We start from the raw sequence: 17516 nt of genomic DNA, 5'->3' as shown, positions 1-17516 counted from the left end.
GAGGCAGGAGAGTCCCAGAGATGGTGGATTTATGCACGTCACCAAATCAGACACACGGCCAAGGCAGGAGGCACCGTCTTGAGTCTGTCCTAGCAGGCTGCATCAGCTGTGCCAGGCGTGCACCTGGGTCTAAACTGCTCTTAAATCCTGATGGTGCTGGGGACCCCGCCCTGTCCCCAGGCGATTGCTGCCACTCACTGATGACAAGACTTCCACTTGGCTTCTGCTGCTCGCATCCTATCCCCCCTCAGAAGGTCATGGCAGCAGGGCACACGGCAGAGGAAAGGCAGTTTCCCTTTCCTTTCTTCACCTCTCAGAGGGATACTGCACAGCTACAGTCCTTTCAAAGAGCAGGCAGGATGCATCCCGGCTGAGGTGGAGCAGGCAGACCCGTGTATTGTCCTGCCACCATCCTGTCCCACTGCCTGCTCGAAAGCACGCTCAAAATCCACCTGCTCGGAATTGCGTGGATTTGGGATTTCCCCCCAGGACGACTGGTCCAGCTGCTTGAGGCCGGCAACAGTGAAGCTTTCACCTGGTATGGAGGAGGAGGAGGAGGTGGGAGGCAGGTGCAGGTGCTGGGGTTCCAGCATCACATCCGAGCACAAGGAGCTGGCTCCAAGAAGCAGTCACCACCTGCGCCCACCAGCACCCAGCTGGCAAAAACTACACATCCCAGCAAGCAGAGGGCCACCATCAGCCCTGTAAGATGGAGAGTGGCTTCCTGGGACTGGCAGTCACCCCTGATTCCCCTGTGGGAGGTTGGGATCGCTGTGGGAATGTCGCTTCACCGCGGGAAGGTGGCAGCTTGGTTTGTGCTTTGGTTGCACAGCCTAGTTTTGAGAGCTGGAATATGCTCAAAGCTGGGCTTTCTGAGTTGCTTTTTTTGGTTTTGTTTTGTTTTAAATGACAGCATTTCCCCTTTAAATTTACATCTCTAGCTGGGGAACACAGAGCCTGGTGAGAGAGGGAGTGTGAGACTTTTATAAAAAGAACGAGTCGGGTTTTATTATCCCTTTGAGACGAGCAGGGAAAATCTATACTGAAGGCATGAAATAGCAATAAAAATGGACTTTTTGCCAAAGCAAAATTAATTGAGTGAATCTCAGTCCTCAAGCCTGAGCTCTGAGAGGCTTATGAGTTGGATATGAACCACGCTGCCCCCTTCCAGGCTCTCATCCCCCAAGGAGGGGAGGCAAATCCTCCCTCTGGTCCTTGGTGTGCGATGTGATCAGCACATGGGAGCAAAGTACTTGTGCTTGGGATACAGCGAGGTTGAGGATGCCTCCAGCCCTGACAGTCCCTGGAGCAAGGACCTTCTCCAGGTCCTTTGGCTTGGGGATGCTGGCGGTCATTCAGAGGTCATCACTCCAGCATTTCCATCACTGTGAGTCACAGCATCCCATCTGGACTGTGGATTTGGGGAGTTCAACAAGAAAGAAGAGGAAGACAGGACACAGGCTCCTTGAACCCACTGTAGAAGCCAGGAGAGGATCCTGCTGCCTTACCCTGGCCTGGGCTTGCTCTTATTGACCGTTTTCCTCCTTCATCTCTGCATCCTGCTCCTGCCACACTCTGGGGTCTGCCTCTCCAAGGTGCTTTCTGGGCAAATCCTTTGCAAAAAAGGAAACCCCCTCCTGGGTTTTGTTCTTCTCAGCGTCACATGCAGTGGCACCGGCTCTGCTCTCCCCATTTTTGGGGGGAAGGTGGCAGGAGGAGCCGCTGGACAGAGCAGCAGGGGAAAAGCAGATTCTTTTCAGCAGATGGTGCAAAGAGGATGAAGCTGTGTAAACCTCCTGAGTCCACTGGAGAGATGGAGATTAAATAGTGAGAGGGCCGAAAGGCAGCTCCAGGCGGGAGAAGGAAGGAGAAAAAAGGAAAATGGGGGTGGAAATGGGATTGGAGAGTGGAGCTGGGGAGAGGAGCGTTGGTTTGAACAGGCATTCCTCTCCCACTTGATGTCTCCCCTCCAAATCGGAGGACCTAGATTCAGTGCCATAAAAATATAGCCCTTTTCAATCCCTTATCTTGCAGGAGCAGAAACAATTGGCCTGCAAAGAAGGAGAAAACAATCTGTTTGACTGACAAACAAAACCACATTTCTGCACAAAAGGAGGAGGAGGAAGAGACAGCTGTCTGGCTGCTGCTTCGGCTTTTTTCCTTTCCCCTCCCTCTCCTGTCCCCTCGCTGACGGTGTCAGAGCAGAGCCTCTACCCTTGCCAGCAAAACACCTGCCGTTCTGACTGGCTGAGTTCAATGTCAGGCTCCTGCAGCAAATGTCATTGTCCTCCCTGCTGTCCCCAGCCACGGTGGAGATGCACCAGCCCTGCCATGATACCCTCCTGGGGATGGTGCAGGCAAAGGTGGCACCCTGAGATCGCCGGGGCAGAGCCCAGCTGTTGGGAGAGGAGCTCTTTGAGTACCAGGGACAGAAACTGATGCCCAAGAGAGGGACCAGGGCCAGCAGCTCATGGCAGCTGAACTGGGGACAGAGGGGACACAGGAGATCCCTTGTCTGGGGACCTTGGGAAGTTCAGCCAGATTGTGGGTGATGCTGATATCCCAACATCCATGGAGCACACGAGTGCTGCAACTGGAGATGCTGCTGGAGACCCTCTCCAGAGCCAGCCCTGTGCCTCAGTTTCCCTGTCTGCAAGGTTAGCAAGATAACACGCAGATGCTGTAAGAGAGCTGGGACATAGAAGTGCCCCGTGCACCTAAAGTCATTATCCCAACAAATCATTATCCCTAAAAATTCATTACAGCAACCACCGTACCAGCAAAATTGGTGCTGGGGGGAATCCATCAGACAGGCAGGAGCAGAGCCCATGGGAATCTCAGTTCTTCATCTCTCTGGAACAAACTCCTCACTTGGAGGATTTTTTGAAAAAGAAACTGATTTTCCCCATGCAATTCCCTGACCAGGAGCAGCAGCAGTTTCCTGCCTGGAACAGTTTTCCGAGAGGACTCTGCTCTGTGGGGACATGTGAAGCAAACACCCACGCTCTGAAAACAGCCAAATGCAATAAATACCCAGTGCCTGAACCTGGAAAAGCAGAGGCTGGAACAGGGCAATCTCTGCAGGGGCTGGTAGTGCTGCCACAGAGGGAATCAACAGTAAATAAAGGGGCACAAGAAGCAAACACTGAAGCCCCCAGGACACTCTTTTGATGCAGTTGCTGGTGACCTACTAGAATCCACTGGAAAGATGATCCTGCACTGGTGGGTGGTTCACTTTTTCCTTCTTCTATTTTTTGAGGAGCTATTTCACTCTGCAGCCAAGTAGCAAAATAACATGTAAGAAATCAGAGATTCCAGGTGAGTTAATAACAAATAATGAGTCTCTCAGTTCCTGAGTGGTTCTCTGGTTGCCGCAGTCCAGGCGTATAACAACCCGGCTTTCCTGAGCATCCTCAGCCAGGCTTGTTGAAATGCTGGTACAGATTGATAGAAACATCCTGAATTCAAAGGAATTTAAGAGATCCAGCCTCTACTTTCTTAGATTGCCGTAACAGAAGCTTTGGGGAATATTTGACCTGAAACATTGGAAGAGTTTGATTTATTTTTAATTCCTGCACCGAAAATGCAGCGTTTTCTGCATTTTTCTTTCCTCTTTCATTTCAAAGGAGGAGAGGAAGTATCACTGCACGCGTCAAACTCTAGGAAGGAGAAGATACGAAAAATGACTGGACTACTTTTTACAACTTTGACACTTGACTTTCTTCCCCAGAAGGGGAAGATGCATTGTCAGCCTGTCTTGTGATCAGGCCTGTATCCTTTTGTTACCCTGATAAATGTCAGCTGACTAGGCTGGGATGTAAAAAAGCTCCATCTCTACCAGACCTTTGCTGCTCTTCCTCACTCAGTATTCAGGCAAGGAAGGGCCCAGCATCTCCCCACCTGAGTGGTGCTTGCAGACTTTGCCTGGCCCCATCTCTTCCATGCCCTGCTGTGGTCCCCCAAGGTCCTCCAGCACCTTTTCTCCTTCTCCTGCTTCTGTCCCCCAAATTCTCTCTGCCTTCTCCCTTCAGATCCTTCCTCCCATCTGGACCCTACAGGCACTGGTGAGGTTTTGGCTTCCATGCTCAGTGCTGGTAGGTGAAATGCAAAGCTTGTGCTGTGATGAAGTAAATCTAACAAAGACCATTCAGGTTTTAGCAGATTCCTGCTTCTCTGGTCCTGCATGCTCTGATCATGGCGATGGGAGCAGCTCTCAGCATGAGGCCAGAGTTTGGCTCAGCTCAGCACCTGAAGGGAGGTGGCAGAGGCAGAGTGGGTTCTGCTGGAGCCCCATCTCTCAGCTTCAGACTCTGGGGATACCTGGATTCTCACAGTCCCTGGCTGTTGAGACGATATTTCCCATGGCAGAGCCAGCATTTGGTGATGCAGCATCGACCCCTGTTTGATCCAGACCTACCTGGAACCTCTCCTTTCCCTGGGCATCTCCCACCCCTTCCACCAGCCACAATCACACAGAAGCTTGTCCTTGATGTTCCTCTGTGGTTGTGCCTCTTGGGATTTGGCCAGCATGTGTCAGGGCTCTGTGCCTCTTCCTGTCCAGCTGCTCTCCACTCGGCTGCGTCACCTGGAGCATCCCTTCCTCCTGTCCGGGGCTGCTTTGACCATCCTGCTTCCCGAGTTATTTCACCCTGATTTTACTAGGTCATGGGCGTGTGGGTCCTCTACTTGGCCGTGGTGGCACAGCCTCTTTGATTAGGTGGATCTCCAAGCATGACTTCCATCTGTCCGTCAGTCACTGTTGCTAATTCCTGCAGCATTTACTGCCAGGCAGGGGCCTTGGTCATTTGGAAAAGTCACTGGTGGTGGCAGGACTGCGATAAATGATCTATTCCACACGTTTCACCTCTTTTCTGTTCGCAAATTGTTGGTGATTTTTTTGTAGTTGCATTAAGTATTCCAAGTGACTGCGATTTCCCCCATCGTATTCATTATTCAAAATTGTTCTCCAGATAATTTCTGCAAATAATTCGCGGTCTTTGCTCTTTTGTGAATACTCAGTCTCAAGAATGAGAGTCGTTTTAATTGGGATCTTACATCACATGATAGGTTTTGGCTTCCCGATTGGGCAGGCTTAATTTTTAGACTTGAGGTCTGGGGAGGGAAACTGTTGCAATTAAGCATTTGAAATTCACTTTCTTCCAATATCTTTAGTTGCTGCTTAAAATTAACAGAAATTAACAGTCTGTCTCACTTTTTTTTTTTTTCCTTCGTCTTCCTGGCCAAAAATCCCTGCCGGTAACTTGTTGGCACGAAACACTTGGAGAATATAAACAAAAAGGTGGCACCAAAACAGCTAAATTTAACATATCTAAAAACTGGAGTGATGATTCACGGTGGTTTGTTGTGTATTATTCACCTCACTCTGGTAAAAATAATGATCAAAATAATTTAGAAACATAAAAAGTCACATAGCAAGGGGACATTTATAGCACTAGGTTTCATAAAATCTTCCATCAGCTGCTCTCTGTGTGCCTGAGAAACATCCTGTGGGCTGGCTGGTGTGTTGTACCCTGGCCCTCAGTGCTCCAACCCCGTGCTGAGGCTGCTGCCAGCTCGGTGGAGGTGGAGAAAAGGAAGGTTCAACCATTCTGGCATCCCACACTGCCTTGATCTGCACCCTCAGCAGGCAAGACTCCAGTTGCCTCACACGGGGCTCGACTCCAGGCAGAGGGTGACCGTAAGTGACTTGCCCAAGGTCACCCTCCAGCTCCGTGGTTCAGCTGGAAATAGCTCCAAGGTCTCCTGATCCCCCCAGCAGCCCCCTCACTGCCAGGCGAGACGGAAAGGTGCAGAGTTCACGTGTCTTCTCTAACCGACAGCCTGGCTCCTGCCACCTCACCTAAAACCTCAAACCTCCTTGGCTCTGCTTTCTGCCCCCCCCCGCCATCAGGCTGAGTCAATACGGCTCCCCCAGCCCCCCTGAACAGCCCGGGCTCCCATGGCATATTTATGCCTCCGAAGTGCAGCGTTGTGCCGGCGTTCCCGTTCGTGCGGCACCCGCACAGCCCGGCTGCTCCCTCCCACCAGCTGCTGCTGCCGATTTCCCTTAAAAATAAAACCCCACTAAAGGTACAGCAGGGACACCTTAAATGCAGAGCCGTGGCGTGCAGTTAATCATATCCTCTTAACGGGTTTATTCGCTCATTAAATATTTAAGACTCGTTTCTCTTTATCAATAGTGTGGAGGCGTGCAGGCCCCGGTGCAAAGATTTATGCACACAATAGGATCGGTGCATTTAGATTTGTTTGAAGGGATCTGAGAGCCATTTAAAACTCGACCGAGGGGGACGGTTGCTGCTGCTGCTGTTTTCCTCCAGTGAGGTTTCTGCCTTTTCTGCCTCCTGACTGCAGCTGGGAGGTGGCAGGATTTGAGGCTGGGGGGCACAGACTGATGGCTGCCTCATGGTAGCCCCATAGTTCCTTTTGAAATAGCTGTGCCCCCTTTTTGAGGGATGCTGAGGTCTTGGAGAGGACATGTTTGGCTTGACTGTCTTGTAGGGATGAGGATGGTCCGTGGAAAATGCGGTGTGTGGAGAGCTGGTGAGCGTGTTTGTGGAAGTGGTGTTTTGATCCCTGCTTCCCACCGCTGTCTGTGGGAAGAGCTTTGCTGTTGCGGCTCAGATGTGAATTCCAGCTCGTCTGGCGCCGTTCGGGAGCCCTCATGCAGGTGCAACATCTGTTGTTCTTCTGTTATTACCTGGGCTCTGCTCTTCACACAGGTGTAAGAGCAGTGGTGGCCTTTTTGGTTCATAGGATGGGGAGGGACAAAACCCATGCCATCATCCTACCTCATCCTCCCCATCATCTGCCTGTCTGCCCACCGCAGCTCGCCAGCCCAGACCTCCATCCAGCGCACCTTCTTCCAGTACCCACCATTTCCCACCTTCCTCATGCCTGGTCCCTGGTCCCTACGTGGGGTTTTGTGGCTTCCAGCTGCTGCCAGATGTGTCACTCAACCTGGGTGCAGGGAAGCAGTTCCTCCCACTGGTATACACCCCACTGATGTGTGTACACCTGTTCCCTGAGCTCCGAGGGCTCTGGGGTGTGATGTGGGGTGTGGGACAGGGACAGAGGCCTGAGTGTCCAGTGCAGTTGTGCAATGTGACCTGTTCTGTTCTTCCATGGAGAGCATTGCTGGAGCTTGCAGGTCCCAGCACGCAGGACTCGATCTCCATCTCAGCAGCCTCTGCTTAGACCAGGAGGGAAGATCTCATGCCAAGACCTGTCCTCCCCAGGCTGCAGCTCGGAGTCGTAGATGGCAGCAGCTGACGCCCATTTTTTTTCACCCCCTGTGGCATCCTGGCAGGTTCTTCCCACATCATTGCATGAAGCCAGACATGCCTGTTCCAAAACCTCCTCTCCAGGAGGTTCTGGGGGTGGATAGGAAGGGTGAGTAGCTGCAGTGGCAATGGGCAGAGCTGGCAGCTCCCTCCTGAGGGTGTGAGAAATACCCCGGCTGGATTATTGACAGACAGCCCAGAGCATGGGAAGTGCGTGCGTGCGTCAGATATTTACCCAAACCTCTCCTGCTTTGCAACGTGCCCACAAAAAAAAGGATCTGACAGCAATAAAACTGTCGGGCGGCTGCTGCTGCTTTTTTTTAAAGTTCTATGATAGCTTCTCCCCCCACCTTTTTTTAATAGCTAATGCATCTGTCACTACTTTCCTAATGAGCTTTCCGAAAAGGGCCTTGGGGACCTCTACCTATCCATGTGGGCTTGGATCAGAGCGTACTCAGGGGAGGCAGAGAGAATTCAGCTCCCTGTTTCACCCTCATCCCCTCCCCAAACTCCTCTCTGAGGGCAGGTTGTCCAGAGGGAGGGGAAGGCAGCAATATCTCAGCACTCGGCGAGCTGGCGTGCACCCCCTGCAATCACAGCCAATAATGACAAAAAGACGGGGCTGCTGCCAGAGATAGAGAGCTGAGCTCCAAGCGTTACAGCAATGTCACAGCCTTGGGACTGCTGCTGGCTGCTACTGGAAAGAAATTTCCTCACAACAGGCAGAGTTATAGGAAGGAGCCATTGATTGCATTAAAAAACACCCTCCCCACCTCTTTTTTTTGGCATGGATTTTCAAGGCTTTTTTTTTTTTCTTTCCTTTCCCCCCCCTTCCTCTCTCCATTTGCCATTGAAGTTGCGTTCAATAAAACCCATCGCCCGAGAACGTCTGTTCGCATGTTCTCAGCAGTACAATGGGCAGAGGACTGCAGTGTGCAGAGCCCCAGCCAGCCTCTGCAGACAATGAGGGGCTGGCAGCAGGGCAGGGGGGGCTTCTAGTTTATTTTATTTCATTTTTCCCCCACCTGCCAGCCCCCACTACTAATTGTAATCACAAAAGGCAAATGGGAAGGGACTGGGGGAGCAAGGCTGTGGTTCACTGGGGTCATGGTCTCCATCAGTCATTCTCCCAGCCTGTTGCTGGGTAAAAGCTCAGCTCCTTGGTTTATCAAAATGACTGTGCAGTAAAAGCCGTTTTGCCCACACCTACCCCCCCCCCCCCCCCCCCCCCCCAAAAAAAAGCTGTTTACTGACTCAAAAAGCCTGAATTTCCCATTACCATCCATGGGAGACTTTCCGTTGACTTCTCTAGGCACAGAAGGGAGAACAGAGGGTTTGGTGACTCAGGCACAAACCTGGGATCTCTTCCTCTTGCTGACGCTGTTGGCAAATCTTTTAGGATTTAGCCAGATTCATCCAGGGACCGAACGGCACCATCCCTGTGCCACTGATAGAGCACAAGAGGATGCACCACTTGGCAGAAGTGAATTCCTAATTGTGCTGTGCCCAAGTTCCCCTCAGCTGTGAGATGTAACGGTGCTCACCCTATGTTGCATGATGGTGGAGAAGCTAATAGCTATTTATGCCAGAGAGATGCTTCCAGATCTCTAGATAAAAGGTGCTCAAGGAGGGAAAATTATTATCATCATGGGCCAAAGAGCTACAGGGGATTCGAAATCTGTTTGTGTTTGTAGGATGTAACCACTAAGGAGGGAGAGACTGGGACAATGGAGCATGCACAGCACTAATGGAATGAGCGTAGGAAAGAGGATATCTCTGGAGACCCTTAGAAACCATTTCCCAGTGGTAAGATCTACTTGGGTTGTTTGTTCTTCTTCCCAGATGAGAGCTGCAGTTGTGGATGCTTTTATCACTTACGAGCTGGACTAGATGGAGGCCAGAGAGCGCATTGTAGGGATGAGCCTGTGTGGCTCTCCAGTGGGTAGGTACTGATTTATCCAGTCTCAGCTTCCATTTCTGGCTTTCAGAGCTGTGCTTTATAATAGAGGAACCTGGAATGGACATTTCAGGCCTGTTTTTCAAGCTTATGGGATGCAAGGGCATGACATGCGCATCTTGAGGCTGCAGCAGAAGGGTTATTCCTGCCTTGGGATACAGTCTGGGCTGAGGTGTGGGTTTGGAGCGGCTCCATGGTAGCATGTGGTGGTTCCTTAAAGACATTTCACTTGGAGATTCACTTTTTCCAGCTGATTCACGTCCTCGTGCGAGCCCATTTCTTTCCATGGTGACAGTGAAGCTGGCTGAAGCTCCGCCTGATAACGCGCCTGGTCCAGGCTAGAGGCTCCTAACAGGCTCTGAGCCCAGAAGAGCCAGGGACTGTACAACACGGGTTGTTCCCTTGAGATTAAAACCCAGCTAGACAAGCTGTTTGCAGTCTGTGGTCTGGCAGTGCTGAGTACACTGCTGTGCAAAGCGTTGGGCAAGCAGGTGAGACACAGGCAGCATCCATCCCGGCTCCCCTGGAGTGTACATCCTGCTTGCCCACGGATCCTCACTTCCATCCTGCTCCAAAACCACCATGTCGCCTTCCCTTTGCTCCCTGAGGCAGCCCCATTTTGTGCTCGGGGGAGATGCAGCCTTTCTCACTGGAGACCTGCAGCACACCATGCTCTTTTTTTCCTCTCCTGTCTTTTTTTTTTCCTCTCCTGGACACTTTACTTAGCTTCTTTCTTCCCTCTCATTTTCTCTACCATCAAATGAAAGCCATTCAGACCAAAACGGTTCAGTCTGCTCTTTGTGTCTGGAAAACAGAACACCAAAGACAGCTGGACCTACCCGAGATGGCCACGGCCGTGGCAACAGTGGCTCTTTGTTAGCGCTGTTGTCTCTGCCCCTATCTCCAGTGTCTGGGGCCCTGTCTCTTTAAAGCTTTAGTGTGCTGTGTCAAAGCCAACAGAGAGTTCAGCTTATTAATGGATTCGCTAGGTTAATATCCCAACAGTTTGGTGTGGTGGTTTTTTTTTTTCCTTTCCACCAGCATAATTTAGAAAGAGGGGGAGGGGGAGAGAAAGATAACCCAGACGCATTTCTGGGGAGGAGGGCATGGCATGGCTCATTGCTTTGGAGAAATGGAGCTGGAATGGCTGGTCGGGGCCACGAGAAGGTGGTGGCCCAGCCCTTTGCCTTCCTGTCTGTATGTACATCTCTCTCTATCTCCTTCTCCTGCGGGGTTCCCTGCATCAAAGCTTCTTCCAGTTCTTATGCTAATGAGGTGCATTAATGCTTAATGACTGTGAACAGGCTTGTTTAATTGCACCTATCTGAGCAGGAGGCACGTTGCTGTATAAGAGGGAACGACCATGTAAGCAGCTGCATGCCCTCCTGGACAGTCTTAATTACATGTAAAACTGATGTGATCTAAACCACCAGGCTGGTGATTAGTTTAGTGAGGCAGGTGGTACTTTGCAATTCAGTGCCTCAGAAACTCTAGAGCAAGTGAGATCAGATTCTTTCGTAGACTATGGAGGATAAGGCAAGCCCTGATCATCCTTGAATTTGATGTTGGGTGGGGACAAGCACGGCATAGTAGATTAATTTAATTAATTTATTGCAGTTAGTTTGCAAAGACATTATCCGCCAGCGTCTGTGCAGAATACTGAGCAGTCCCATTAATGCAATGCTATTTTGCCTGTAAATCCTCTCCCCCCGCCCCTTACAGGAGGAATGAGCTGCGATGGTCTCAGCTTTCTGCAGCTTTCTGCAGCGTTATCTTGGGCTGGTTGAATACGACTGATTGTCTGAACTACAAAGGGCCCCGGCTAATGCAAAGCCATCCCTATTGGCACCAGACCTAGATTAATGACTCTGCATGCATTGACTTGGCTCCAAACTGGATTTCCCTAAAGCAGCTCGCTGCTGTCTGCACTCCCATATCCTCTAGCTGGTCTGGGATTGTTGGGCTGGCAAGAGCCACGGAGCTGGGAGCACCTCCAAGTGGGAAGGCTGTGGATTAGGGGTGCGCAGGTATGAAGGTACCTGTTATCGACAGCCATCTGCTGCTCATTACTCAGCCTCACTGCTTGGGGTTATTTGTTTTGCTTTTATTCACCAGAGGGGGGATTAAAAAAAAAATGAAACAACCTTTATTAGAAATCACTTTGGCAGAGGAGTAAACCAAATCCAGCAGGATTTGGGGGTCAGTTGTTCTCCCAGGATAGTTGTCTTCCAGAGCACCACTGCCCAACTGGATGCTCACACCTTCCCCATCCCTACACTGGACCATTCCCCATCCCCACACCAAACCATTCCCTGTCGACACACTGGATCCTTCCAGGTCTCCACACTGGACACTTCCCCATCCCCACACCAGACCTCTCCCCATCCCCTCACCAGACCTTTCCACATCCCCACACCAGAGCATTCTCTGTCCCCACAATGGACCCTTCCCCATCCTCACACCGGACCCTTCCCCATCCTCACACCAGACCCTTCCCTGTCCCCGCAGTGGATGCTTCCCCATCCCCACACCTGACCCTTTCCTGTCTGCACACCGGGCTCTCACCGGACCCTTCCCTGTCCCCACACTCTTCCTTGGCTCATCTCCCTCAGACTCTTCCTCCCCGTAGCCGTCCCATGAACTCTCAGATCTCCCCTCTCCTTGCCTGCCCGGGCCCCAGCCAAGGCTCTTCCTGACGTTACTCCCACAACAACCACTTCCTTCCCGTCCCAGCACCCCCAGCTCCACAGCCGTCCCTGCCCAGCCCTGGCCCCTCCCTATCTCCCTGAGACCCCTCTCCTGCTCCTCTACTTCCAGCCACCACTATTTATTTTGTAAAAGGACTTAGAGACTGTTTCTCCTGGAGTGAAGCCGACGGTAGCGGAGCTGCTGTGTGAGGGGTCACTCAGCGTCCCACTTCCACCATAAAAGTTTCCTCTTGGTGTCCACAACACCTATGGGGTTTTGGGGTTAGAAACCCAGCACATGGGACATGTTTTTAGCCAACACGCTGGCACCAGCTCCCCCAAATGAAGCATCCCCCCAAGCCCACCATATTTCAGGCTCAGCAGCAGGGGGAGGCCTGGCCATGGCAGCTGCCTGCATGTAGTGGGAAGGTGACAGGGCAGGAGCTGGGGAAGAGGCAGGTGAGGTGTGTGGTGGGGGATTAGAGTGCTGTGGTGTTTTCCTCAGTGTCTTGCTCCCAATGGGCACATTTTGTGGTGGCAGAAGGCTCAGCCATGGTGGGGGCAGCAGCTGAGAAGAGGGGGTGGCAGAGGGAGGCACAAGATGGAGGCAACTTTGAGGGGGAGAGCAGGGACCTGCCTGGATTTTGGTGGGAGCTCTCCCTCCCTGTGAGCGAGCCCTGCTCTGAGGGGTCACAGCTGCCTGGCTCCCCATGCCAAGCGGCTCCACCGCCATCTGTCTTCCCCTTGCCCACTCCATGCTGGCTGTTCCACCATTGTCCCACCAAGACATTTTGCTGTGCCAGCACTTGGCCTTGCAATGGCCTCAAGGCAGACTTTGGGTGGAAAAGCAGACTTTTCCTCTCAGAAAAGCCAGCTTGAGCACAGCTCCATGATGGTGGCACCAAGGCAACCCCTGAGCATCGTGGTCTTGCTGCTGCCAGGGACTGCCCGACACCTCACTGCAGTGGCAGTGGCTTGGGCACCCACAGTGCCACCCCTCTGAGTGGGACAAGCACCCTGACACATGCCATCACTGTGAAATCAGGAGTGTTTTGCTCTCCTGAGAGATGCTGTGAAACCGGCACCACGTCGGGGTGCATCCCCTGCGGGGGGGTTCAGCCTTGCCTCGTCTGTGGGCGAAACACCCTCGCACTGAACCCCCAGCCTGAGAAAAACCTTTTTTTAGCACTCCCCTATTTGCCAAGCGTACTTCCCTTCTTTTGATTCTTACCACCTACATACAGTCTGACTGCAACGGCAGAAAAAAAAAAGGGGGGGGGAAAGAATTGCAACATTCAGTCGAAGGCTTTTCTGTCTAATGACGTTAAATTTATTAACCAAAACTCCAGCTGCACCAGGCTGGGATCTAATAATATTCAGGCTATGGAGACATCAAGTAGAAAGAAGCTTAAAGCCCTTTTTATTTCACAGTAAAACTGTCAGTAAATAACTGGATTGTCTTGAGACTGAGAAAATGGGGATTTATCTTCCTGAACATGAAAAGTGTGCTTATTTTTTTTTATCAGCTTCAAAAAGCCCCAGCAACCTTGATTTTCCTTCCACACCGTTCTCAGCAGCTCTGCCAAGCCCCAAAACCACACAAATCAAGAGACAGGCTCTAAAGATATTTTTAATTAAATTAATTCCTTTTCCTTCCTTCCCCATTTCTCCCTTGTCCCCTCCTCCATCCTCTCTTTCTCTCTCCCTGTGTCCCCAGCTAATGACTTCTAAGCACTGTGACATTTCAGCACTGGCTGTCACTAACACCACACCTCCGTGCTGGTTATAAATTGGGCACAGAGACATAAAATTCCCCACAGAAGGTCCCCGTTTGATGATATTCTCCGAGGTAAATCTCCAATAGCTCCCTGTTTTCTTTAATAACGCTAATAGGCATAGATTAATTAAACTGTTATATTACTTCCTTCTTTCTACCAGCACCAGTTAGAAATCTTATTACCTGCTCCTCTCCGCTTGCCTTTTCCCTAAGGTGGTTATATTCCAACCAGTTACCAAGGTTTCTCAGAGCCTGTAGCACAAGGTGAAACGGCAGACAGCGTCTCCGTGAGGCTGGATCCTGCTCCCAGCCCTTGGCTCCCAAACCCCACCGACCTCGGCAGAGCCCGGGCAGGCGTAACCGGGGTCAGGATTAAGCCCGGTTTGTCTGAAGAGGTTCTGTCTTGAAAGCAACAGCAGGGCTATTGTTGAGTCTGGATGCCCCCTCTAAAAGGGACCACAGCTGTAGGAAAGGGAATTGTATACATCCATCAACTCCTCCAGGGCCTCAGGATGTATTAGTTAAGATTGTGGGATAGCATGTCTCGGCTCCACTGAAGGGCTCCTTTGAATGACATGTTGGATATACTGTTGCACATCTGGCCGCTGTATTATTGAATTGCTCTACGGTTGCATTTTCCAGACCGCGGGAATGTGTTGGTTCAGGAGCGTGGGGGGGAAAGGATGAAGGAGACAACATGTGGGAAAATTAGAGGGATGCATCCCGCAGGGTGGGGTGGGTTTGGATGGAGCCGCGTGGTGGAGGCGGGGAAGGAGTGGGGAGGGGGGGGCGGGCGAGGCAATGCTTTCACACAAAATGCCGTGTTGCCATTTGAAATCCACTCCAGAGCTTCCTGCTCTAATTAAATTTGTCACCATCGTTACTATAATGCCTGCCATTCCTCCGGTGCTTTTTGTTCTCTGGGATCCCAAAACATGACAGAGGCAAGGGCAGATCCTCTGTGTTTCCTCTGCGGGAGCTTTTTCAGAGCAAAACAGGGAAAATGCAGTTGTAGGAGCTGCTTCGGGGCAGGAGCACAGCCACTCCTGGTTTGGGAACACTGGAGTGAGACACACTGAGCCTGAGGAGTCTGGGCAGTTCTTGATGGCCTTTTCCAACCTTAATGATCCTATAAGGTGTCTCCTGGGACTGCTAATTTGCAGGAGCTTGGGTTAGAGCCCTGGGAAGGCCTGTTGAACCCAGGAGCCCTTCTTGGGCTTTCACTTGGCTCATCCTGCTCTCGGCCCCTCCGGACCTGCACGGAGCCCAGTGTCTCCACAGCCACCTACGCTCCTGGCACCATGTACACCCACTGGCCACTGCCAGCCCGCCCCCCCTGCCACAAGATGCCCGGTATGGCTGCTCTGCGCTGCACTGGGGCAGGAGGAATTCACTAATTACTTGCAGCTCTTAATATGGCCCCTGAACGCTGCCAGAGTGGCGTGAAGGGCTCAGAGCAGGAGACACAACCTGCTCCATCGTGTCTTCTGTGTCAGCTTGCAGCGAACTGAATGCAAAAAGGCTGTCTGAGCTGAAAACAGCAGAGCCCTTGGAAATTTAAAGGTGCAGAGCACAGAAAACAAAGGCGTTTGTGCTGCTGAATATTCATCCTGGCGTCTGATCCTGCCAGGAGCAAAGCCTGCACAGCTCCTGTGAAAGCTGATGGGAGGGAACCTTGGTCTCAACCTCATCTTGGGCTCCAGCCCAAATCTGAGGGGGGAGAGCAAATTAGTCCTTAATGCACATATATCTTAGACTAAAACCTGATAAGGGAACTCTCCTATGTTAATTTACCTGAGTTATTTACTATACTGATTGCTGAAGGTACTCTGATTAGCGCATGAAATATTTCTATACCTTCGGTCTGATTAACCCATATCTGCAAAATAAATATTTGTCTCATTATAGTTATGCGATCGTGCAATCAAAGACCCTATCATAATGGGAAAGGGAGAGAGTATCCGTGTGGAAAAGGCAGGGAACGGCGACACAGAATGAGCAGGTTGGAGAGCAGGGACATGAAAAGCAGGGGCATGGCTGGAGGGGGAGGCTCAGTGGTCCCAGTCTCCGGCTGGGGGGGGGGTCGAAATGCCGGGGAGGGCACAATTCTCCTCCCGTTTCACCGGTGCTAATTGGGACTAATTCCGTTTGACTCAGCAGCGTTGCGCCAGTCCCAGCGAGAGGAGGGTCAGACCTTGGGAATCACAGGGGTGAGTCCCAGCAGGCTCCCAGCCTCCAGCTTTTTTGAAACAGAAGCAGGGAGTTCCCGGCAGCACGGTGCGTGTGCCAGTCTCCCAGACGAGCTCTTAAAATAGCCCAGCGCACCAGGCTGTGGCACCGGGGGAGAGCGCGGAGGATGAAGTGTTCCGTCTTCCTGGCCCAGATCCGGGGAGAGGAGGGGTTGGCAGCTCCCTGCCCAAGGCAAAGGTGGCTTACAGTGCCGTTTGGGGACGAGGGCAGTTGTCGCCTCTCAACCAGGTGGCAGGGAGCAAAGGAGTCACCAGCCAGCAATGCCAGCTCTGCCGAGCATGCTGGACATCCTCCCTCAGAGATGGGAGCTGTAAGTCATCTGGAGGAGAGGATCCCCCCTCTGCCGTTACAGGGCTGTTTTGCATATGCTCCGTTAGGAAAAGGGGAGTTTTATTGTGGCTGTACAGAAGAGCTAAGTCAAGAGGTTGCTTTATGGCTTGTGGATCCCGGCGTAGAGAGGCAGGCGTCCCAGATGCAGCATATAGCAAAGCCTGGCAGCGGCGTAGAGCACTGCTGCAGCACAGAGCAGGGCTTAGAGAAAGAGCTGAAGTCATTTTTCTTCTAAGGGCAGGGGGTAGTGGGGAGGAAATATGAAGGCAGCCCTGTTGCTAAGGAAATCTGCTCTTTGTACGGTTGTACATTTAGGTAATGCTAATGAAAGGCCATATAGTAGCGAGGTGCGGATGTCAGCACTATGCACTCCTGGATATTTGATTAGCATTTCTTTGACTTTGCCACCTCTAACAGAAATACCTGAGTACATGGATATTAGGAAAACAAAATCCCCCTTCTCCTCTGCCAAGAGCCTGGTGTTACGCAGAGAAACGAAAAGCCTTACCAAAATATGGCACTCCATAACGAATGTGTGTTTTTTTCCCCTCACACACACCCTGGAGAGGATGAGAGCAAACATGTGATGAGAGCAGAAATAGTCACATCACTTAATGCATTGCTGGACGGTACCCAGCCGGCACAGCGATGAACCTGGCGTGAGACCCGAGAGCAGCAAACCAGCGTAGCATCCCATTTAATGGCTGATGGCCCACAGATGTTTTAAACCTCGAGACTGTGTCTCTCAGAGGTTTCCCTTTCGACTGGAGCATCAGCAGGCAGCTTTTGGAAGCAAAGGCTGCGGATGCTCTATCCAGGGACCCAGCACATCTGCGGATTAGCTGGTGTGTGCGTGTGTGTGTGTGGCATCCAAGCCCGGATCCGGTGATCTGGCTTAGGAAGCAAGAGAGGACCCACGCTGCTGCTACAGAGCACTAGCACCATGTCCTGCTCTCAAGCGTTGCTGGAAGAATGAGTCAGCCGTTTTCCTTCTCATGGGGGTCGAGTGGCTGCCCCTGTCTGAGTGTCACTAATGAAAGCACCCAGGAATGGAAGGGCTCTGTGCTTGCATGGTGTGCTTGCAACAGTCTTAAAGACCAGCTGCTCTGCGTGAGACTTCCAGAGAGCGAGAGCGCTTGAATGAAGCCCTTATATCTCTCTTTTTTTTTTTTTTTTTGCCCAACAGTGCAGCGGGGGGTCTGTTTCTCCCCCCC

General features: G+C 51.7%; 1 protein-coding gene across 1 annotated transcript in view; it reads left to right on the top strand.

Annotated features, from left to right (window-relative positions):
• The first annotated feature begins 8662 nt into the window (after positions 1–8662).
• The window catches only part of RAI1 (retinoic acid induced 1), a 60702-nt gene continuing 51848 nt past the window's right edge, over positions 8663–17516 (top strand). The window contains exon 1 of the mRNA XM_017734282.1: positions 8663–9107. The gene's annotated coding sequence lies outside the window, so the exon portion shown is untranslated. The remainder of the gene's footprint in view (positions 9108–17516) is intronic.

This window comes from Corvus brachyrhynchos, unplaced genomic scaffold, assembly GCF_000691975.1.
Source record: "Corvus brachyrhynchos isolate BGI_N302 unplaced genomic scaffold, ASM69197v1 scaffold5, whole genome shotgun sequence".
Classification (NCBI taxonomy): Eukaryota; Metazoa; Chordata; class Aves; order Passeriformes; family Corvidae; genus Corvus; species Corvus brachyrhynchos.
This window is presented reverse-complemented; position numbering and strand designations above follow the sequence as displayed.